The sequence below is a fragment of the Microcaecilia unicolor genome, chromosome 8 (assembly GCF_901765095.1).
Source record: "Microcaecilia unicolor chromosome 8, aMicUni1.1, whole genome shotgun sequence".
Lineage (NCBI taxonomy): Eukaryota > Metazoa > Chordata > Amphibia > Gymnophiona > Siphonopidae > Microcaecilia > Microcaecilia unicolor.
This window is the reverse complement of record NC_044038.1, coordinates 123685402-123710396: the sequence shown is the minus strand read 5'-3', so window position 1 is coordinate 123710396 and position 24995 is coordinate 123685402.

Genomic DNA, 24995 nt, shown 5'->3' with positions numbered 1-24995 from the left:
GTGAGGTCAAATAGCCAAAGGCAGAGGTAGAGTGCATAAGTAAAAGTCCATCAGTAGGCACAAAACATGAGGTTGTCCTGTTGCTCAGTAGTATTCAGGTAGTACCGGCGTTCCACTCCTTCATTCCCCCCTTTTGATACTTGAACATCCATTCTGGTGGAGAGTATCACCTCCATGACCCCTGAAAAGGAAAGAAAGGACAAGGATAGTTAGCGAGGGAGGCAACAAGCGAGCCCTAAGCCCTTGCGCAGCCGTTGGTTGCTTCGCCGGGGTTGAGACGGAGGGCCCCTAGTGGAATCCCCCCCCCTTTGTAGCCGGTCTTTTGCTGGCACAAGGGTGATGGCCCATTTAGTGACTCAGGGGGTTCAAAGTGCACATCAGCCACAAGGTGCTTCATCGTCAGCTTCATCAGACTGGGGAATGGGGGAGTACATCTGGAGAGCCATAAGTTGGGCAGCAGCACGGCGGTCAGCGATGCTTTCCATGGTGGAGTGGAGACACCTGAAAACTAAGGGAAGAGACAAAGGTATTATTAGGCAAGACAGCAAGAACAGGCCACCCATGACGAGGAGGCCTTGCAGGCTCCCGGAGGTTGGGAGCCAGCTGGTGAGGGAGGAAGTCCAATCCCACGCACTGTTCCAGGTCTGGACGGGGACGTGGGCTAGTTTGACCATCCGGTCAGTTATCTCCCTGATGACATGGCTCTGGTCATCAATCTGTAAGCAGCAATTACTGAGGTTAAACTTGCCACACACCCCGCCCTCCTGGGCTAAGAGGTAGTCAAGAGCCAAGCGATTTTGGTAGACGGCGGTAATGAGCTTAGTGTTCTGTCGAGCTAGGATATTGAGGGCCAGGGCCGAATCGTTAGTAAGGATTTCGAGTACGGCCTGTAGGCGAATAATGCGATTCAGCATATAGATAGGGGTGCGGTACCCGTATGTACCATCTTCAGCCCATGTGGCCGGTCCATAGTAGTGAATGATACGTTCAGGCGGCCACTCGTTGTCCTTCCAGTCTCCAATCTGTACTTTGGGCTTGATGATTGGGAAAGACCGTTTTCGTCGGGTAGGTTTATCAGGCCCCTTTTCCACGTATAGGGGGATTCCCAAAGTTTCGCCGACTTGTATGGGCAGAAGGAAAAAACTAGGTCGGACCGTGCCCAAGAGACAGGTACCGTACCAGCGGGCCGGGAGCTGTTCGGTGGAGGTCGTTAGGAGAACAAGGGAGGGCCCCTTCCATTTCGGCTTTAGGCAGTCAGATTCATCCCACTCTTTTACCCAGACCTCGTCTCCCACCCTGAACCTGTGCGTAGGATTGGTGAGGACCAAGGGAGCTACTCTTTCAGTGTACTGCTGGATGTCTTGCACTACCTGGTGTAAGGCTCTCATCTGTCTCACTAAGGAACTCTCACCCTGTATCTGCAAGGAATCGGGAAAGGAGGGTAGTGGTGGTGGCCTAGCATACATCATCTCGTAGGGAGTAAGGCCGGTAGCCTTGGGGGTACACCTAAGATGCAGCAAGGCCAGTGGAAGCAGGTCGGGCCATTTGGCTTTTGCTTCTTGGCATAGCTTGGCTAGCTGGTTCTTCAGGGATCGGTTAGCCCTCTCCACTACTCCACTGCTTTGGGGTCTCCAGGCACAATGCAACTTCCAATCGAGGCCCAGTCTGGTACTGAGCTGTTGTGTTACTTCGCTAGCGAAGGCGGGACCGTTGTCAGAGTTTATTTGCTTGGGGAGGCCGTATCTGGGTAGGATTTGATGAAGCAGTAGGGAGGTAACTTCTTTAGCCATTTCCGTTCTAGTAGGCTGGGCTTCAATCCATCCGGTGTAGGTACACACGGCGACGAGGATAGCTTTGTAGCCGCGCGCCGGGGGCATGTGTGTGAAGTCAATCTGGCACACGTGGAAAGGGCTGGTGCCTCGGAGAACATGTCCTGGCATAGGGCCGGGCCCCGTTCGAGGGTTGTTCCAGGCACAAGTCGCGCATCGGCTGGAAGCGTTTTTGGTCCACAGGGATAGTTTGTTGATGTAGTAGGTCTTCTCAAGTAAGCGCCCCAGGGCGTCCCTTCCCAGGTGGGTGCGGTCGTGAGCCTCCTTGGCCACCGTCCAGGCCAAGGCTTCGGGTATCCATATGCGCCCATCCTGTAGTATCCACCAGCCATTGCGTGACTGTAGACCCTCCTGTTGGGCCCATTCCGTTTCTTGGGGGGTGTAAATAGGGGTCTCCGTAGGGAGCTGGACGACGAGTACGGGGTCAGAAGGGTGAGAGGAGTAGGGGAGCTGACTTGCCCTTTTTGCAGCGTCGTCTGCCCGCTGATTTCCCCGGGCGATAGGGTCCGTTCTTCCAGTGTGGGCCCTGCAGTGCATCACAGCCACCTTCTTCGGCTTCCATACCGACTCGAGTAATTGGCAGATTTCAGCGGCATTTGCAAGTCCTTTCCCTTCAGCCGTCAGAAATCCCCTCTCCTTGTACAAGGCTCCGTGCACCTGGAGGGTGAGGAAAGCGTATTTGGAGTCGGTGTAAATGTTGACAACTTTTCCTTCAGCCCACAGGAGGGCTCTGGTGAGGGCGATCAGCTCCGCCTTCTGGGCTGATGTTCCGGGTGTCAGAGCCATAGCCTCGATCACATGGTCCTCAGACACCACCGCATAGCCAGCTCTTCGAATTCCCTCTACCACCTGGCTGCTTCCATCGGTAAAAAGGGTGATGCCCCCTTGCCAGGGTTGATCCTTCAGGTCAGGTCTGCTCGAGTGCACAGTGGCCATTACCTCTTCACAGTCGTGGAGTGGTGGTTCAGGGGCCGGAAGGAGGGTGGCAGGATTGAGGTTGGTCGTGTCCAGGATTCGCACCTCCGGATTTTCGCACAGGAGGGCTTGGTATTTGACCAATCGGGAGTTGGTCATCCATCTGGGTCCGTGGCTCTCGAGTAGGCCGCGGATGGTGTGGGGTGTGGTCACAAAAAGTGTTTGGCCGAACGTGAGTTTATTGGCCTCGTGTATCAGGAGACAAGCAGCCGCAATGCTTCGTAGGCAGCCCGGCCATCCTCGTGCCACGTTGTCCATGCTCTTAGAGAGGTATGCTACAGGGCGTTGCCAGGTACCGACCAGTTGGGTAAGGACTCCAAGTGCCAATCCCTTCTTTTCGTCGATGAACAAGTAGAACGGCTTAGTCACATCTGGCAGTCCGAGCGCTGGTGGGGCCACAAGGGCCTCCTTGAGGTCCTGAAGGGCTTTCAGTTCGTGTTTCTCCCACTGGAGATTTTGGCCCTCGAGTTCAGGTCCTTTCAGTTTGGCGTACAAACTGTGGGTCAGGATGGCAAAATTGATAATCCAAATGCGGCAATATCCAGCGGCTCCGAGGAGTGCCCGTAGTTCCTTCTTATTTGCAGGAGTGGGTTGGTTGCGGATGGCTTGGGTTCGGGGGATACCGAGCCTTCGGGTTCCTTCTCGGAGGCGAAACCCCAGATACTCGACTTCGATCTCGCATATCTGTGCCTTCTTGCGACTGGCCCGGTACCCCTGGGCTTCCAGGGTCTTCAAGAGGTAAAGGGTAGCTTCTGCACAGTCCGTGTACGTTTCACGGGCCACCAACAGGTCGTCCACGTATTGAACGACCGGCCCATACTCGTCCTGATACGTCTTCAGGTCCTGAGCGAGCTGGTCACCAAAGAGGGTGGGGGAGTTCTTGAATCCCTGAGGAAGCCGGGTCCATGTATATTGCTGCTTGGTTCCCGTCTGTAAGTCTTCCCACGTGAAGGCAAACAACTTCTGGCTGTCGGCAGCAAGGGGGATGGAGAAGAAGGCATCCTTCAAATCAATGACACTGTACCACTTGGTCTGAGATGGCACTTGGGCTAGGATGGAGTATGGGTTTGGTACGAGGGCAACTATGTCGGCTACCTGGTTGTTGACTTTCCTCAGGTCCTGGACGGGTCTGTACTCGGATGTTCCTGGCTTCTTAACGGGCAACAATGGGGTATTCCATGCGGATCTGATTGGTTTAAGGACTCCCTGTTGAAGGAGTTTCTGTAGATGTGTGTGCATACTATGCCGGGCTGCATAGGGGATGTGGTATTGTCCTTGGTTGACAACTTGAGCATTTGGTTTGAGCTCAATCCAGATGGGGATAGCGTTAACGGCCAGTCCGCCGGGGTTCAATTCCGCCCATACATCAGGCACTTCATCCATTATGGCCCGCCTCTGCTGGGCGAAAGGGGTGTTCTGGTCGTAACGGCAGTCGCCGGGTCCCACAGTTGGGGGAACATGTAGTCTCCATTCTTCTCTTACTGGACAGATAAGTGTTACTGGCCGATCTTCAAAGCGAGCTTCCACTTCACCCGTAGTCTTGAACTTCAAGGTGGCCTGGAGCTTACAGAGTAGGTCTCGACCAATCAAGGGGACCGGGCATCCAGGGATGTGTATGAACTGATGGGACACCATCGTCCCTCCGATCTGGACTTGGCGCTCTTTGAGGAGGGGGGCCGCAAGGGATTTCCCGGAGGCTCCCACAATTGGTATAGTTTCTTTCGTGGCTGGGGCTATGGCAGTGGTGATAACAGATCGCTGGGCCCCTGTGTCTAGTAAGGCCCTCATAGATTCTGTCCCCACCCGAATTTCCACCAGAGGGTCAGTGGGGACTCTGCCCTCCCGGTTTCTTCATGCTGTGCCGTCTCGGGTAGCGTCCACAGCCATCTGCCATTCCCTCCGGTCATCCCGTCCTCTCTCTCTTCGGCCCCTCCCACGGCCTCGCCTAGGGGCCCCCGTACGGTCGCCGGTCTCCTCCTCTCTCTGCCGGTCCCATGATTCCTCTTCTCTCGGGTTGTCCCGTATCTCCTCTGGACAATCAGCCCACCAGTGTCCTTCTTGTCGGCAATTTGCACACTGGTTACGCCCTATGGGGGACCGCGTTCCTCTTGTTCTCCTGCCCCTCCCCTTTGGTCTAGACCTCATTCGTTCTTCCAGCACCGTAGCCAACACATCTGCCTTCTCCCGCATCCGTCTGGTCGATTCCTTCCGGGCCTCCACCTTTTCCTCCTGGTCGCGATATCCGAACACGCGATCAGCTATAGCTTTCAGTTGGCTGAGGCTCATCCCTTCGAACCCCTCTGTTCTCTGTAGCTTTCTTCGTATATCCGGTGCCGACTGGCTAACAAAACTCATAACCACGGTTGGGAGGTTCTTAGGGTCCTCAGGATTTATCGGGCTGTGCCTCCTAAATGCTTCCATAAGTCGTTCAAGGAAGTCCCCTGGACTCTCGTCCTTTTGTTGGACCACACTGTGGATTTTTCCCATGTTGGTAACCTTCTGCTTCCCCTTCTTTAAGGCGGCCAGGTACGCCTGCTGGTATCGGCGGATAAAGGTTTGGCCTTCGGCGGTTCGGTAATCCCACGTGGGGGCAGCGATGGGCGCCTCCGTTTCTAGTAGGTTCTGTAAATTGGCATGGGCCGGATTCGCATCCCGGATGGCTTGCTCCATATTTTGTGGAAAAAGGCGGCATTCTTCAGAGGTCAGGATGTGGGCGCTCAACTGCCTAAGGTCGGCCCAAGTTGGATTGTAGCTGTATATAATGCCTTCCACCAGCTCTATCAGCTGCTCGGGTTTCTGGTCGTAGGACGGCCCATGGAATTTCCAGTTATACAAATCGGCACTTGAGAAGGGAACATGGCTATAGACTGTTGATTCGATGGGCTGGCCCCCCCCTTCTGCCGGGTTAGGGGTATAGGTGGTGGACTGTCGAACTGGGAATAAGTGAGAGGTTCCCCCTTTTCGGCTGGACGGAAGGGCCTGTTGCGGACTCGATTGGGGGAACCGAGTAATATTCTTCACAACCCGTTTACTCTTCCGTGTGGTTGCGAGGCCAGGTGACTCAGGTGAGGCTGGGCGGGACGTCTCCCCGGCATCCGACTCTGACCCGGAAGTCCCGGCGTCAGCGGGGCCTTCTGCTAGGCCCGTAAGGTCAGGGTACATAGGAGCATAAGGCGGCGGCGCAATGTCGTCTTCGTATGCTTCCGCCGTAGCAAGTATCGGGGCTTTTGGAGGCTTCTTCTCGGCCGAACCCTGAACTTTCCCTGCGGTTTTCTTTGGGGGTTTTTTTCTAGAAAGTGTGTTGGTAGTATTGGGCGTAGTTCCTGCCTTAACTCTGGTAGCAGGGGGCGTGGTCTCAGTGGCTTCAGTGCTAGGGGCGGTAGGCCGTATGGGGGCGGTCCCTGCGGCCTTCGGGACGGCAGCGGTTGCCGAGCTTTGGAGAGCGAAGGCATGGGTCGGCAGGGTTCTAAGCTTGGTTTTCCGGCCTTTTCTCTGCTTTACCAACATAAGGGCGGCCTTTTCTACCTTCCGTTGGGCCCAAGCCGGCGGATCCCGGACTACATCCAACCACGCTTCTATGTATGGAATGTCCTCGGGACAGCCTGGGTTTCCCTCAATTATAACAATATTCATGACCGCCGCCACTTTTTCATACTCGAATGACCCTTCCGGGGGCCATCCAGCAATTCCTAGCCCTGGCCACATAAATTGACATCTCTGTATCATCCCGGCCCTGCTACATTTATCTAGGTCGAACACTTCGCTAAAGTGTTCCGTCATTAAATCTAACGGTGAAGACCCACCCCCGCCCATCCTAACCTGAGTGCCAAAGGACAGGTGACGGACAAAGGGGGAAAGGGGCGGTGGAGGAGTAAGGGGTCTCGTTCCACCAGACACAGAAGGGTCAACACTCGGCCTGACCAGGACGCGGTCGCCCGGCCTGGAACTGCAAGCCCATTCACACACTTTCATACGCCACAAGAAACCCCCCCCCCCGTTCGTTCGCCGCTCGGTTTCGTCGCCGGAGCCTAGTGAGTTTCGGGACCTAGTCGGATACCAATAGTCCGTATTAGTCACTGGCTAAAAGAGGGTGATCACGCCTCTTCTTCGGTCCTTACTGGGCCGGTCACTACGTAGAGTATACTCGCCTGTCCGCCGGGGTCGCAGGCCGCGCCGTCGTGCGCTTCTCCCTGAAATAGAAAAGGTGCCTTGTCGGAACCACACAGCCCCCTCTACAGTCAGGCAGAGTTGATCGGCCCTCCTCCGGGAGATGGACGCTGAAATCAGCGGTGGCCACTCACCACCTCCTCGGGTGGGAATCGATGACCCGATCCGACTGCAGTGGGGGAGGGGAAGAATATAATCCGATTCCCCTTTCTACTTCTGTCCCATCTGGGTCGCCAATGAAACAGGTGGGAAATCAGGAGACGAAAGGCAAATTTTGGTTCCAAACAAGGCAACTTTATTGCTAGCAAGTGAACAGCACCGAGTAGCCTCGGGACACTGTGTGTCATAAATCATCTGACGCATACATTTATACTTCCCTACTGGGCCTGCGCATTTGGCCCCTTACACGTCACAACTGTCATGCGCAGTAAACATTTGTAGTTCTTACAGTACAAAATTGTAGTCCCAGTACGTACACACGTCATAACACTAAAATGATACTGACAAGAAAAACGAAACTTAGCAGCTTATTCTGTACATACACAATGCTCCTTTCTAGCACAGGAGATAAGGTGCGGCTCAGGAATGCAGGGGGGTGTTAGCACCCTCCAAGGTCGCCTACTCAGATGGCGTTGCTACGTGCAAGCTGGTCTTGTATAGGCCTTGCAAACTACTGTTACAAGCTATATGTCTAATAGCCCCTGCATTCTGTCTGTACGTTAGTAAACAGCAAACTTCTTGTGTTAGTAAACAGTAAAACTGGATAAGGCACAAATGTCCAGTGCAGTAATAAGGTGAGGTCAAATAGCCAAAGGCAGAGGTAGAGTGCATAAGTAAAAGTCCATCAGTAGGCACAAAACATGAGGTTGTCCTGTTGCTCAGTAGTATTCAGGTAGTACCGGCGTTCCACTCCTTCAGTATCAGGACTGAGAGATGCTATGATTTTAGAGGCCTAGTTTGCTTTAGAAAGCCTGAACCTGTTTTTCACTGCATTCAATTTGTGACAATTATTTACAACTGTCATACCAGGGTACAAATTGTTGGATTATTTGTAGTAAATAATTAGCAGATTTTATACACACAGCTTCAGCTTTAGAAATGTTAATTTCTTTTCTTCATCTCTCTCACATACACCCCAGAATAATTCACTGCTGAGTCACTTTAAAGTTGAAGTAACAAAACATCTGTTTACTCACAGTTTGTAGTTAGATTTATATTCAGACAGGCTTATATATACATAATATAATACATTTGGATTATCAGCTCTTTCCATGTGCTTAGATGGTAATGGATGCTCACACCATAGATCCTCAGCTTAGGAGAGACCATGAGCTCCATGTGCTGTGCCTAACCCCCACAGGAAGTTGCATGGGTGTGACCTCTCTAGGAAATTCACATCAGAGGTCACAGAGTAATCACAGAGAAAAAATTGGTGACAGGCAATGCATGTAAAATACAATACATTATTCCAACAAACCCCTTCTCATGCATAACTGTCATGCAATTATTAATTCATACAAAGTCCAAGCTTTATTCGCAGATTCACAAAATGTTCTCTGGGTAACGGTTTGGTCATGATGTCAGCTGTCATCTCACTGGTGTGACAATAGTGTAGACTGATGACCCCTTCTTTCGCCAGCTCTCACACGTTGTGATATTTCGTTGCGATGTGCTTGGTGCGTGACTGAACCTTGTCATTCTGTGACAGTCGGATGCAGCTCTGATTATCTTCCATTATCTGGATTGGTCTCTGTTCAGCTATTCCAAAATCCAGCAAAAGTTTTTCAATCCACATCAGTTCTCTGCATGCTTCTGATACAGCCACATATTCAGCTTCTGTAGAAGACAGACTCACAATACTTTGTTTATGACTGGCCCAAGAAATTTGTACATTTCCATACATAAACACATATCCACTTGTGGATTTATAATCAGAATGATCCCCTGCCCAATCTGAATCACAGTAACATATTAGTTTTGGATTACTATTGGCTGAAATCTTTAATATACAATCAATGGTACCTTTTAAATACCTTACCATCCTTTTAACTGCAGTCCAATCTGATTTGGTAGGTGAGCTGACCCTTCTGCTCAAAATTCCTACTGCATTTGCTATATCAGCCCTGTATGTGGTAGTTAGATATAAAAGCTTACCTATGGCTGATCTATATTGGATGTTATCTGGTAAAGGTTCTCTTACTGTTTCATCCTTCAGAAAATCAGTGATCATGGGAGTGCTTACAACTTGGGCATCTTGCATACCTAAACTTTCAATAAGCTCATTTATTTTCTGCTTCTGGCTTAGAAGATAAGAACCATCATTTTGTTTCTCAATTTCTATACCAAGATAGTATGAACATTACCAAGTTCTTTTATCTCAACATTCAGGTTTAAATATTTTACAATGTCCTTGTACTCTTGCTCACTTTCGCTTGCAATGAGCAGATCATCAACAAAAGCTAAAATGTATGCATATTGTCCATTTCTGCACCTAGTGTACAAGCATTTATCTGCTTCACCTTGCTTAAATCCTAAATTTGTCAATATTTCATGCAATTTGTCATTCCAACATTTTGCACTTTGCTTTAATCCATAAAGACCTTTGTTTAATTTACACACTAGCTGTCTTTGTTTTGTATTTATGAAACCTGTTGGCTGTTCCATGTACAAGTCTTCAGTTATATCTCCATGAAGAAATGCTGTTTCACATCAATGTGGTTGACTTGCATGCCTTTTGAGACTGCAATGCTCAGAAGTGTTCTAATTGTCGTGTGTTTCACTACAGGTGCAAACACTTCATCAAAATCTTCTCCATATTTTTGAAGATATCCCTTTGCGACTAATCTGGCTTTATACCTTTCCACTTTTCCTTGTGCATTCCTTTTTAACTTGAATACCCATTTGCATCCTATAGCTTTCTTGCCAGGAGGTAATTTTGTAAGAATCCAAGTATTATTTTTATCCAATGCATCAATTTCTTCTTGTGCAGCTTTACGCCATTCAGCAGCTTCTTCTGCTGGCATTTTATCAATCTCATCCCATGTTAAGGGCTCTTGAGCTTCTGCTGACTTTGTTAGGTAAGACAGTCTTGGGGGTGGAACACCTTTGTTTTCCCTGGATGAGCGTCTGACAACAGGTTGGTCCGACCTTTACGCATCCTCTAAATCTGAGAGTCCTTCTCCAATTGATTCCCCTTCTCCAACTGTACTGTCTTCTGCAATGATCCTTTCTGTGTCTGCTTCCTCTGCCTGTTCCTCGTTAGATACAGATGAGTTGCTTTCAGACATCTGCCTTGGTATGGCATTTATATACACTGGCATGTCTATTATGGTTCTAGTTTCATATTCTGGATGATAAGGCTCATCTGGGATAATCCAGCCTTTATCAACCCTTTTGTTTTCATCAAAATATGTAACATGTCTTATGCCAACAATGCCAGTTTTCAGATTCAAAATTCTATATCCTTTGTGTCCTGGAGCATAGCCAACTAAAATGCCCCTTTCTGTTGTGGAATCCAGCTTATGCCTTCTTTGCTTTGGTACATGAGCATATGCTGTACTTCCAAATGTTCTTATGTGTGACAGGTTTGGCTTCCTACCATGCCATGTCTCATGTGGTGTACGCTCAGCGCCTTTAGTTGGCATTCTGTTTTGTAGGTACACTGCTGTGAGAATGGCTTCCCCCCATAGTCTTTTAGGGAGATTGCTATCTGACAGCATACACCTGGTCATTTCCACAAGTGACCTAAATTTTCTCTCTGCAACAGAATTTTGCTCTGGTGTATAAGCTACTGTTGTGATATGCTGAATGCCTTCTTGTTCTAGAAATGTGCGCATGCTTTGTGAAGTGAACTCACCACCATTGTCGGTCTGAAGAACCTTTGGTTTTCTTTCAAATTTATTGCTCACCATGGCTACGTATTTCTTCAGCATGTCTGTGACTTGACTTTTTTCTTTCAGCAAATAGGCCACACAATATCTAGAGAAATCATCCAAGAATATTAGCACAAATCTGTTATTTCCCAATGATGGGATATTAAACGGTCCACATAAGTCACTGTGTATTAAGTCCAGTACTTTATTACTCCTATTTCCTGTGTATGCAGGAAATGAGGGTCTCACACCTTTTTGAGTAACACAGTCTATGCATTTCTCCATTTACCAGCATCTGCACTTATCTGAATGCCTGTGGCAAGTTGCTTACTGTAAAGATCCTGGATCACCTTAAAATCACGATGTCCCAGGCGGCGGTGCCAGATTTCCAGACTACATTTACCATCATTCTTCCTTACTTGCGCCAGATGTGAGGCTTCACCTGAAATGCTCAGTTTATAAACATCATTATGCATAAAAGCTTCAGCATACACTTCATCATTTTTAGAGATTGTGCACTTACTGTTTTCAAAATGAATCGCAAATCCCTTCTTATCTAATGTAGATACACTAAGCATATTGCAAACTGCTTGGGGAATATACAAGACATCACTTACAGGAATTTCTTTAACTTCATTAGACACTTTGCATTTTAAGAATCCAATGCCTTTTGCTTGGATCTGAGTAGTCCCTGCGTTTGCAGTATGAAGAATTCCTTCTTCTGGACTCACTTCCTGAAAGAAATCCTTACAATTGGTTAAATGGCATGTGCTCCCCGAATCCAAAATCCAAGTACTTTCATTTGAATTATTATTTACCATAGTCAAAGATTTTTCTGCCATTAGAAAGCTCTTATGTTTATCATTGTCTTTCATACATGTCCTGCTTGGAAAATTCTTTTGTTCCATTGGCTTAGGTGAGCTAGAGGGAGTGTTTTGTGTTTCCTTACACCATTTAGATACATGTCCCTCCTTTCCACATGAATAGCAAATCAGCTTGCCCTTGGGTGGAGTTTTCCCATAGCTCCGCCTTCCTCTGTTCTTTGCCAAGAAATTTGTTTCATTTCTCTCTGACTGTCTTTGAGAACACATCTCCTCAGAATCATTAATTATGCATTCCTGCCTCAGTTTTGATGCTGCCTGTTCAAAAGATTGCCCTTCAATGGCTTCATTTACAGACCTAAAAACATCAAACTTCTTTGATAGTGAGGTAAAAAGAAATGCTCTTTTCAATGCATCACACATGGGAATTCCAGAAAGTTCTAACTTTTGAAATGAAGACATAAGATGCATAATGTGATCATTACATTTACTTTTATCCCTTAATTTGGTCTCATTCAACTCTGCTAACCAAATTGGTTGCTGTTTTGCATATGTAGTTGCATACATAGTTCTTAGTTTATATAAAATTTCACTTGCTGTATCCTTTGCCTCCACCAATATGGCTTGTTTCTCTGAGAGAGCTTCAAAAAACATGCACTTCACATAATAGTTTGCATTGTCCCATTCAGCCATATTTTCAGCTGTTCTGTTTTGGTCTAAACATATACTTAATTTCTTTGCTTGAAGGAGACATCTGAATCTTAGTTCCCACTGCTGATAATTAAATTCAGTTAATTTAGGCACCTTGAGAGAGTAGAAAAATGGTGAATTTCCTCCCTCAGCCATTTCTTAGCCTTCTGTCTGCTGTTTAGTGTGTGGGGGGAGAGAGAGACAGACTGAATCTTTCTTTTAAAACTTAAGAGAAAAATTTGGCTTTTTCACTGCCTGGTAATATTTCTCCCTTTTTCAATTCCTGGGCTGGGCCCATAACCCTTTTGTTGGATTATTTGTAGTAAATAATTAGCAGATTTTATACACACAGCTTCAGCTTTAGAAATGTTAATTTCTTTTCTTCATCTCTCTCACATACACCCCAGAATAATTCACTGCTGAGTCACTTTAAAGTTGAAGTAACAAAACATCTGTTTACTCACAGTTTGTAGTTAGATTTATATTCAGACAGGCTTATATATACATAATATAATACATTTGGATTATCAGCTCTTTCCATGTGCTTAGATGGTAATGGATGCTCACACCATAGATCCTCAGCTTAGGAGAGACCATGAGCTCCATGTGCTGTGCCTAACCCCCACAGGAAGTTGCATGGGTGTGACCTCTCTAGGAAATTCACATCAGAGGTCACAGAGTAATCACAGAGAAAAAATTGGTGACAGGCAATGCATGTAAAATACAATACATTATTCCAACACAAATTATATCGCAGTGATAGGGTGGATCGAATTGGTGGAGGGGTAGCATTATAGGTTAAGGAGGGCCTTGAATCAAATAGACTAAAAATTCTGCAGGACACAAAACACATCTTGGAATCCCTATGGATAGAAATTTCCAAGTGTAAAGGGGAAAAGGATAGTGATAGGAGTGCACTACCATCCACCTGGCCAGGATGAAGAGACAGATGTAGAAATTAGGGAGACTAACAAACTGAGAAACACAATAATAATGGGTGGTTTCAATTACCCTTATATTGACTGGGTAAATGTAACATCAGGGTATGCCAGGGAGGTAAAATTCCTTGATGAAATGAAGAACTGTTTTATGGAGCAGATGTTAAAGAACCAACAAGAAGGGGGAGCAATTCTAGACCTAGTCCTTAGTGGAACGCATGATCTGGTGCAGGAAGTAATGGTGCTGGGGCTGCTTAACAACAGTGATCATAACATGATCAAATATAATATAAGCCGTGGGGTAAGTACACACAGGTAATCCAATACATTTGCATTTAACTTTCAAAAAGGAGACTGATAAATGAGAAGAACGGTAAAAGCAAAACAAAACTGAGGAGCAGCTGCAAAGATCAAAAATGTACTTTGGGCGTGGATGCTGTTCAAAAATACCATCCTGGAAGCCCAGGCCAGATATATTCCGTGTATTTAAAAAAGGAGGAAGAAAATCCAAACAACCACTGACATGGTTAAAAAGTGAGGTGAAGGAAGCTATTAGAGCTAAAAAGTAATTCTTCAGAAAATGGAAGAAGGATTTGACTGAAAACTATAGGAAACAACATAAGGAATGGCAAACCAAATGCAGAGTGCTAATGGGGAAGGAAAAGAGACTTTGAAGAGAAGATTGCGTTGGAGGCAAAAAGCACATGGTTGAATTTTTTTGGGGTATATTGAAAGCAGGAGGCCGGAGGGGGAGTCGGTGGGATTGCTGGATGACTGAGGGGTGAGAGGGGCACTCAGGGAGGGGGAGGCCGTGGCGGAGAGATTGAATGGATTGTTTTCTTTTGTCTTCACTGGGGAGGATGTGTGTGTGGGGGGGGGGGGCGGGGTAACGATGCCAGAGATGGTGTTCAGTGCTGACGAGTCAGAGAGACAGAATGGAGTCTCTCTGGGCCTGGAGGATGTGATGGGGCAGTTTAGACGGATTGAAGAGTGGGGAATCGCCTGGGCCAGATGGTGTGCATCCCGGAGTGCTGATGGAATGAAAGATGAACTTGCGGAACTATTGTTAGTAATATGTAATTTATCTTTAAAATCAAGCATGGTACTGGAGGATTGGAGGGTGGCCAATGTGGAGCCGGTTTTTGGAGTGGGTTCCAGAGGTGATCTGGGAGATTGTGGACCTGTGGGCCTGGCGGTGGTGAGGGGCAAAGTGGTAGAGTATTGTGAAGAGCAAGGTTGCGGAGCGTATGCGTGTGCATGGATTTTTATTTATTTATTTATTTTTATTTATGTTGATTTATATACCGTGTCTTATTGCAACTGCAAAACAGAACGGTTTACATATATATAAAAAAAAATTAGTGTATACAAATAAACAAACATAGGAATTCCATTCATGACAGGAAAGCACAGCAACCAGGATAAACTACATAATAAATCAATACAAATTAAAAATCTAATATACAGTTAAGCTACCCCATTTTTCTTTTTGACCTTATCTTATTATGCTAAGTTCTGTTCTACGTAGCTTATAAAGAGAAAGGTTTTCAAAAGTTTTCGGTAATGGAGATAAGATTTCTCTAATCTGATCTCCTTTGGAAGGCTATTCCAAAGGGAGGGTGACAAATAGAAAAAAGCCGATCTCCGTGTAGATTCCCACCTAGCCTTAGCAAGAGGGGGAATAACTAATCTGTTATCTGTTAGGGATCTAAGAGTTCGCATAGCGGTGTAGGGAATTGTTAAATTCGACAAGTAGCTAGGATTTAATGTGTAAAAGGCTTTGTGGGTCAGAACAAGAGCCTTAAACTTTACTCTTGCTTCGACCGGGAGCCAGTGCAGACGATGCAATAAAGGTGTTACTCTATCATCCCTCCGGGCCCTGCAGCTCATACGTGCTGCTGTATTTTGAATTCTTTGTAATCGCTTTAAGTTTGCTTGAGTAATCCCAGCATATACAATGTTACAGTAGTCTAAACGTGAAGTAATATATGCAGATGTCAATGTTTTGAGAGAGTCCTTACTTATTGAATTTCTGACTGACCGAAGCCGCCTCAGATGAAAAAAAGATTTTTTCACTACATCGGATACTTGTTCCTCAAAGGTCAATGCGGAATCAATAATGACCCCGAGATATCTAAAAGACTTAACTGTTGGGATATTCTGACCAAATAGCATAGGTACCACAGAGGGATATGTGCCTTGCCCTACTATCCAAGATGTTATAGTCTTATCTGGGTTCAGTACCAGCTGATGTGTTGTCAACCAGTCTGCTACTTTATCCAAGCATATTTGAATGGGTGTAAGATCTATGTTCGATGGTCTAACATAATGGATAAGCAGAAAATCATCTGCATAAGAGTAAAAACTGATACCCATTGTTTGAATGAGGAGCGCCAGGGGACTGATGTATAGGTTGAACAGTAGTGGAGATAAAACCGAGCCCTGAGGAACTCCACATGATAGGTTGTATGATGTAGAACAGGATTGCTGCTGAACTACTTTAAATGAACGATTCGTGAGGAAGGATATAAACCATTGATGAAACGGTTAGCGTGGATCTGGTGGGGGGAGGTCTCGCCTCTCCAGTCTTCTGCGTTTCTTTGAGGAGGTGAACGAGCATGTGGATGAAGGTGAGCCAGTTGATATTCCAGCTTATTTTCGAAAGAGAAAGACGCCCATATTTCAACCCAAATCGGGAGATGGGCGTCTTTCTCCCGTGGGCGAACAAATCGGTATAATCGAAAGCTGATTTTGGTCGTCTTCAACTGCACTCCGTCGCAGGAATGAACAAAGTTGACAGGGGCGTGTCAGAGGCTTGGCGAAGGTGGGACTGGGGCGTGGCTATCGGCCGAGGCGAGATGGGCATCTTTAGCTGATATTCGAAACAAGAAGGGCGTTTTGGACGAGAATTTGGTCCGCTTTATTTGGACTCATTTTTTTCAGGTCCAAGTCCCAAAAAGTGCCCCAACTGACCAGATGACCACCGGAGGGAATCGGGGATGACCTCCCCGTACTCCCCCAGTGGTCACCAACCCCCTCCCACACTAAAAAACACAATTATAAACATATTTTGCCAGCCTCTATGCCAGCCACAAATGCCGTACCAACCTCCATGACAGCAGAATGTGTTCTATCCTCTGACAGCATTTCCCTGGTTGTGATGTGGCTCTCAGGTGAGTGTGACACCTTTTCTGTTATGCGCACTGCAGAGTCACATCAGCAATGCATTGTGGTAGGTGTAGGGTATTGGGCTCTGTGATTCCACTAGCTTGTGTTAAATGCTCACGATGTTGGTAGTTGGTAGGCTCTACGCCCATGGTGCTTTTCCCCCTGCTTACTGGGTCAGAGTGCATAGGCGCCCCATATAAGAGGCTTGGGGAGGCTAAGCCTCCCCAGCCCAATCTTGACGTTCCCCTGGCTGCTGCCCTCACAAATGCAGGGCTTCCGCAGCAGCCAGGGAGCTCTCCAACCGTCCTTCCTGCTCTCCCTCGACCGGCAGCTCTCCTTGCCCCCCCCCCCCGCCCGCCCGCCAGGGCCCACCCAACATCCCCTCGCAATTTGCCTGCCTTCACCCGTACCCATCGCCGTCAGCGCCGCCTGCCATTCATCTCACAGGCAGCTTCGCTCCCGCTCCTCTCCTTTGCCGCGTCCTCGGCTCTCTCTGATGCACTTCCTGTTTAACAGGAAGTGCATCAGAAAAAGCCGGAGGACGCGGCAAACGTGAGCGGGAGCGAGGCTGCCTGTGAGATGAATGGCAGGCAGCACAGACGGCGACGGGTACGGGTGAAGATAAGAATGCTGCAGGGAGTCAGGGACCGAGGCAGTGCCGGTAGGGAAGACCAAGGCAGCATGCTGGCTGGTGGCAGGGAGACAGAGAGAAACAGGAGCACTGTTGGGGTGATGGGGTAATGCTAGGTAGAGGTGAGTGAGGGTGGGGGGAGATGCATGGTGAGAGAGAGGGAGAAATGCTGCATGTGAAGAAGGAAGGAGGAGGGAGCAGGGAGGGACAGATACACAGCAAGAGAAAATGTTGAACATGGATGTGGGAGGGAGGGAGACAGAGAGAGAGAGAGAGAGAGAGAGATAAGCTGTATGGGGATGGGAGGGATGCTATAAGGGGAAGGAAGAGGATGAAAGAGATAGATGTTGGGCCCAGGGTGCAAGGAAAGGAGATACTGAGAGTGATATGGGCAGTGGGAGAGAAGAAGGAGGGGTTGTACATGGGGATGGATGAGAGGGAGGGATAGATATACACTACAGGGGAAAGAGAAAAAGAGGGAGATTGTGGATCCAGGGACAGAAGGGAGTGAGGAGAAATACTGGATATGGATGGAGGGGAAATTGCTGAATTTAAGGGCTGGATTGGAACACTTTGAGGGCAGATGTTTAAAGTGGAGAAAGGATAGGGACAGGGCTACAGATGGTAGACAGGACACATAAGGACACAGGAGGATGATGGACATGGTGAGAGAAAAAATATCAAATGGAAAGAAGACACTGCATAAAACAGAAGACACTGGGACCAAAGTGAATAGAAAAACTAAATGATCAGACAACAAAGGTAGAAAAAAGTATTTTGTTCAGAATTTATTAACTGGAATATGTCAGCTTTTGGAAATATGCATTTGTGATGTTTTGCATGTAAGTTTAAATTTTTCTAGTACTGCTGCGTGCTGAGTCTGACTTCTTGAGGTAACTTTCCAGTTCAGTATTTTGCCTTCATATCTGTTGTGTCATGTGTTTTTCATGTGTGATCAAGGTGCAGTATTCTGCTAGCGTGTAGTATTTGTAGCCCTTTTTGGGTTTTTTTTTGTTTCACTAGGTTGTGCACTGGTGTTTTAGAGCCCGGTGTAATTACAGTGCTGCCTTTCCACCATAAGGTTGTAGCTCGTCCTGTCCTTGGAATTAGTACTGTTATGGTTTGGTAAGGTTATGAGTGTGTTTTTGCACAAGTTTGTGTATAGTGTTTTGCAGTGGAGAGATTGTGTATTGGCCTTACTGAGGTGGCACCAAATCATCAGAAATGGTTTTAGAGCCTAAATCATGACACACTACCTCTTGAAGGATCTACATATAGTCGTTCATAAAAGGAGCTCATTGTGAACACTTTCCACCCTAAAAGGGTGTTTTGTGCCTCTACATGAGAATTGCGATATTATGATCCCTTGTTTCATATTGTTGATGGTCTGCATTTTCCATATGGGTGGTATATTGGTTTATTAGGGTCTGCCCAGTGTTATGGTACAGTAAGGTTTATGAGTGTGTTCTTGCACAAATTTGTGCATAGTGTTTTGCAGTTGAGCAATTGTGGTTAGTACATGCTTTAAGCAACCACTTTATTCTTTGACATATGATACATATTTAATATCTAAATTTAATAAAAGGTATTAATTGTGACTTATTTTTACTTATTTTTTTTCTGTGTTGTCAGACAATTGTAGATGTAAGCCCCGCCCCTGGCCCCACCCCTAACCCCACCCCCTTTAGCCTCCCCAAACAGTTGGGCCACCGACCGCCTATGTCAGAGTGTGTCCTGTTTTGTTTCCGGTAGTCCATGAGGTAGTGGCCATTTTTGTAACACAGTTTTAGATCCCTTTCATGTGTTAGCCATGTTACAGAACTTAGTTCTTCCCTTGAATGTTGCTGAAAGAGGGCATTGTACACCATTCTGCCAGCTTTGACCTACTGCTAATCTCAGTACCAGGAAGACTCTTTGCCAGTGGGGCACAACCTCTGATCTGCAGTTAACTGTGAGTAAAGGTGCTTATTCAAATAAAGGACTTTTTCAAAGAGATTAGTCTTCAGGTGTCAACTGGTGTGCCAAGGTTATACACCAGCAACAAGTCCTAGAGGCCTGCGTGTATGCAGGTCCCTGGAGCACTTTTAGTGGGTACCGCAGTGCACTTCCGGCAGGCGGACCCAGGCCCATTCCCCTTACCTGTAACACTTGTGCTGGTAAATGGGAGGCCTCCAAAACCTACTGTACCCACATGTAGGTGCCCCATTCACCCCTAAGAGCTATGGTAGTGTTGTACATTTGTGGGTAGTGGGTTTTGGGGGAGGGGGGTTGGGAGCTCAGCACCCGTGGTAAGGGAGCTATGCATGTGGGAGCGTTTTCTGAAGTCCACCATACTGACCTCTAGGGTGTCCAGTTGGTGTCCTGGCATGTCAGGGGGGCGAGTGTACTACAAATCCTGGCCCCTCCCACGACCAAATGGCTTGGATTAGGATGTTTCTGAGCTGGGCTTTTTTATTTTCCATTATCGCTATAAAAAACAAATGCCCAGCTCACAAACGACTAAATCCATGGTATTTTGGTCTGTACAAACCGTATTTTCGAAACGAAAGATGGACGCCCATTTTTTTCAAAACTACGGTCTGTCCCACCCCTTCACGTACCCGTTCTCAGACATAGACGCCCATGGAGATGGGCGTTCGCGTTCGATTATGCCCCTCATTGTGTATCTGGATTTTCAAAAGGCATTTGACAAAGTACCTCATGAAAGACTCTCTGAGGAAACTAGAGAATCATGGGATAGGAGGTAGTTCTATTGTGGATTAAAAATGGTTGAAAGTTAGAAAACAGAGAGTAGGGTTAAATGGTCAGTATTCTCAATAGAGAAGGGTAGATAGTGGGGTTCCGCAGGGATCTGTACTTGGACCACTGTTTTTTAACATATTTATAAATGATCTAGAAATGGGAATAAGTAGTGAGGTAGTTAAATTTGCTGATGACTCAAAATTATTCAAAGTTGTTAAATTGCAAGAGGATTGTGAAAAATTTCAAGAGGACCTTATGAGACCGGGCATCCAAATGGCAGATGACATTTAATGTGAGCAAGTGCAAAGTGATACATGTGGGAAAGAGAAACCCGAAGTATAATTACGTGATGCAAGGTTCCATGTTAGGAGTCACCAACCATGAAAAGGACCTAGGTGTCATCATTGATGATACCTTGAAACACTCTGCTCAGTGTGTGATGGTGGTTAAGAAATGTTAGGTATTATTAGGACAGGAGTGGAAAACAAAAATGAGAATGTCATAATGTTTTTGTATCGCTTCATGGTGTAACCACGCCTCAAAAACTTTGTTCAATTCTGGTCACCGCATCTCAAAAAAGATGTAGTGGAATTACATAAGTACATAAGTATTGCCATAGTGGAAAAGACCAAAGGACCATCAAGCCCAGCATCCTGTTTCTAACAGTGGCCAATCCAGGTCACAAATACCTGGCAAGATCCCAAAAAAGTACAAAACAAAGAAGGCTGCCGCATAGTGGGACGGGAAACCGTCAGCTCCCGGTGCCCCCCAGGTTCCCGCCGTTTCCGTCTGCCTGTCTCCGGCCAGCTGCAACCGCCCTGTTCACGAGGTGGATGACTGTGTGGTCTTCTTGGCTAGCCTTACCGGTTCCGGATGCTCTACTCCAGGCGATGCTGTGTTGGCGCTATTCACTGGCAGTGTCGTTGGCGGGCCAGTTTGCATCCTGGGCCCCGCCGTCTTTGACTGCAATCAGCTGAGCGGCCGAACAGTGTCTTCAGCCGTTGACCGATGCGGCCGGGCCATTGGGCCTTTTAGATCGGCGATGCCTGGATGCTGCAGCCATCATCTGGGGAGCTGGTGTGGAGATTTGGATCACCTGATCGGCGGTGCTTCTTGTCGGCAGCCTTCCGGAGGATCATTGTATCACCTGGGCATTGAGGTGCTGGTCGTCAGGTCCGCCTTTTCCCGTCTTCAACCAGCTACCTACTGACATTCATTTCCTCACAGCTGGTTCCTGCTGAAACCTCCAGCTTTCACTTCTTCACTGCAGCCCCTTTGCTGAAATCGCCGGCTCTGCTTCCCTGTGATGCTTTGTCCACCAGCTTAACCAAGACTTTGCGAGTCAAGACCTGATTTTAGACTTTTTCATTCCTTCCTTCCTCCTCTTTTTGCTTTCCTTTCCCTGCCTACTTATTAATTTTGTTTTTAGATTGTATTTATATTCCCTTCCCCTCTCTGTTCCTTCTACCCTTCCATTTCTCATTGTCTTTGATTTAATTTAATTTTATTAGTTCATTGTAAGCCACTCTGGGGCTGCAGCACTGTGGCAAAAGGCGGGGTATAAATGACCTAAAAATAAAAATAAAAAAAAATACGTCTGGCGAAAGCACAAGCAGAAGAACAAATGGCTAGAAATGTAAGGAGGGGTGAAAAAAATTTCTTCAGGTATATTAGTGAAAGGAGGAAGACTAAAAAGGGAATTGTAAGACTGAAAGATGCTGCGAACTGCTATGTAGTATAGATCTGTCCAATGATGAAGAAAAAGCAAATTTACTAAATAGATACTTTTGTTCTGTTTTCACAGAAGAAAATCCTGGAGAAGGACCACGATTGACTGGCAAAAGTACATATGAAAATGGAGTGGATATAGCACCTTTCATGGAAAAGAGTGTGTATGAACAACTTGAAAATCTAATGGTGGACAAAGCCATGGGACCGGACGGGATCCACCTCAGGATATTGAGGGAGCTCAGAGAGGTTCTGGCGGGTCCTCTTAAAGATTTGTTTAATAAATCTTTGGAGACAGGAGAGGTTCCGTGGGATTGGAGAACAGCAGATGTGGTCCCTCTTCACAAAAGTGGTGATAGGGAAGAAGCTGGAAACTACAGGCCGGTAAGCCTCACTTCGGTTATTGGAAAAGTAATGGAAGCGATGTTGAAGGAAAGGATAGTAAATTTCCTGGAAGCCAATAAGTTGCAAGATCTGAGACAACATAGTTTTGCCAAAGGTAAATCGTGCCAAACGAATCTCATTGAATTCTTTGACTGGGTGACCGGAGAATTGAATCACGGATGTGCTGTAGACATAATCTACTTAGATTTCAGCAAAGCTTTTGACACGGTTCCCACAGGAAGCTCTTGAATAAACCTGACAGGCTGAAGATAGGACCCGACGTGGTGAACTGGATTAGGAACTGGTTGACGGACAGACGCCAGAGGGTGGTGGTTAATGGAATTCACTCGGATGAGGGAAAGGTGAGTAGTGGAATTCCTCAGGGATCGGTGCTGGGGCTGATTCTGTTCAATATATGTGTGAGTGACATTGCCGAAGGGTTAGAAGGTAAAGTTTGCCTTTTTGCGGATGATACTAAGATTTGTAACAGAGTGGACACCCAGGAGGGAGTGGAAAACATGAAAAAGGATCTCAGGAAGCTAGCAGAATGGTCTAAGGTTTGGCAATTAAAATTCAATGCAAAGAAATGCAAAGTGATGCACTTAGGGAGTAGAAATCCATGGGAGACGTATGTGTTAGGCGGTGAGAGTCTGATATGTACAGACGGGGAGAGGGATCTTGGGGTGATAGTATCTGAGGATCTGAAGGCGACGAAACAGTGTGACAAGGCGGTGGCCGTAGCTAGAAGATTGCTAGGCTGTATAGAGAGAGGTGTGACCAGCAGAAGAAAGGAGGTTTTAATGCCCCTGTATAAGTCATTGGTGAGGCCCCACCTGGAGTATAGTGTTCAGTTTTGGAGGCCGTATCTTGCTAAGGATGTAAAAAAAATGGAAGTGGTGCAAAGAAAAGCTATGAGAATGGTATGGGATTTGCATTACAAGACGTATGAGGAGAGACTTGCGGACCTGAACATGTATACCCTGGAGGAAAGGAGAAACAGGGGTGATATGATATAGACATTCAAATATTTGAAAGGTATTAATCCGCAAACGAACCTTTTCCGGAGATGGGAAGGCGGTAGAACTAGAGGACATGAAATGAGATTGAAGGAGGGCAGACTCAAGAAAAATGTCAGGCATTTACATCATATTTTTGTTGGTGTAAATGGAGGCACATAGAATTAGATGCCACCATTTCCGCCAAAGAAAAATGTCAGGAAGTATTTTTTCACAGAGAGAGTGGTGGATACTTGGAGAATTCCTTTATTAAATAAAACGGAAAAAACCAATATTCAAGACATTACATCATGCCGTTGTAAAACCAGCCCCACTACACTTTTATACAAAAAATACAAACCCGATAAAACCCGTCCCCCCCAAATCCCCCCCACACCATACATTCAAATCAACTTCAAGCGGACATGCTTCCACCAAACCCCAAAATTATGTACCCCCCCCTCCACCTTTTCCCAGCGTGCCAATTCCTGGACGGCTCGGACAATGTCCCAGGAAACCTGCTCAGCCGACCTGCACTCCTGGCGCATAGACACCCCGCATCGAGCCACCCACAGGCAGTACCTGATAATGACTGATATGAGGAAGGCGGTACCTGGCTCCAGCCGCCCCGTCCCCTGCTGCCTCCCGTACACCCAGTCTGCATAGGTGTAGGACGTGAAGCTGGGGATGGCCAACAAGGCGGCCACTCTTCCACAAACTGCTCTGGAGAATGGACACACCATAAGGAAGTGGTCCATCGTCTCCAGCTGACCAGCACACTCCCCCCTCGGGCAGTTTCGGTCCTGCATGCTTCGGTGCATATTTGCCCTAACATATAATTTACCGTGAAGGGACAGCCAGGCAATGTCCCTGTACTTGTTCGGGAGTCGTCTAGATGAAATAAAGCGCAGGCCCTGCCTCAGCACGGGCCCTGGAGCATCCCTAAGAGTCAGGGGAGATGAGAAATGCTGGGAGCGAACCCGCTCCACCCAGCTCTCCCTCTGCCCCGCCCTTATTTCCTCCCATGTAATGTCCCACAACCGGACCAGCTTTACTAAGGATTTGTAGTAGCCTACCCCCTCCGGGAAACCCTTCCGCAACCTCCCCACCTTCCCCCCTCCCCACCAAGGGCCCCAAAATCCCTCCCACCACTGCACAACACTTTGTGCCCACCCTGGGGCCTCCGGCCCTCCCCCCCGCCCAAGGTTAAACTGGATGAACAGGGAGGAGAATAGCAGGACAGGGTTTACCATCCCCACCCCCCCTTCCTCCCGTGACCGGTAAGTAATATTGCGTTTTACCGGGTTCATCCTGTTGCCCCACAAAAGTTGAAAAAAACACGCTGTACAATGAAGTGAAACAGCATTCCGGCAAAAGGCAGATGTAACTCAAGAAGAGAAACATGGGGACTATCTGGGTCTTCAACAACCGGACCCTGTCTGCCATGGACATCCGCCACCCCTTCCAACGATCCACCTTTTCCCTTGCCTCCGATATCTTTTGCTCCCAACTCTCCCGCCCGTAATCCCCCCCCCCCAAATACACTCCCAACACCCGCATTCTTTCAATCCCTGCAGGAAACCCGCCCCCCTAGGTTAAATCGCCGTTCCTCTGGACCCACCCACAAGCTAGTACACTTACCCAGGTTTACCCGTGACCCCGATGCCTTGGAATATTCTTCAAGGGTCTCCCGCAGCATCCTCCCCTCCCTCTGGTCTGCCACCCAAACGGTGACATCGTCTGCATAAGCGATGACTCTCAATACGTTCCCTTTGCCAACCTCTACCCCTCTGAGCCCCCCCCCCCCCCCCCCCCCCCCCCTCCCAGCCTCCGCACCAGGGGATCTATGGCAAAAGCGTACAGCAGGGGGCTCAATGGGCACCCCTGCCGTACCCCTGCCGTGACCCCCACCTCCGCCCCCCTCCATCCATTCACCAGGGGAAAAAATCGCGCCCCAGCATACAACAGTTGCAGTTGTGCGATCCACTCCCCCGGGAAGCCATAGTGATCCAGGACCTTCCACAAGAACTCCCACTGCACTCGGTCGAAAGCCTT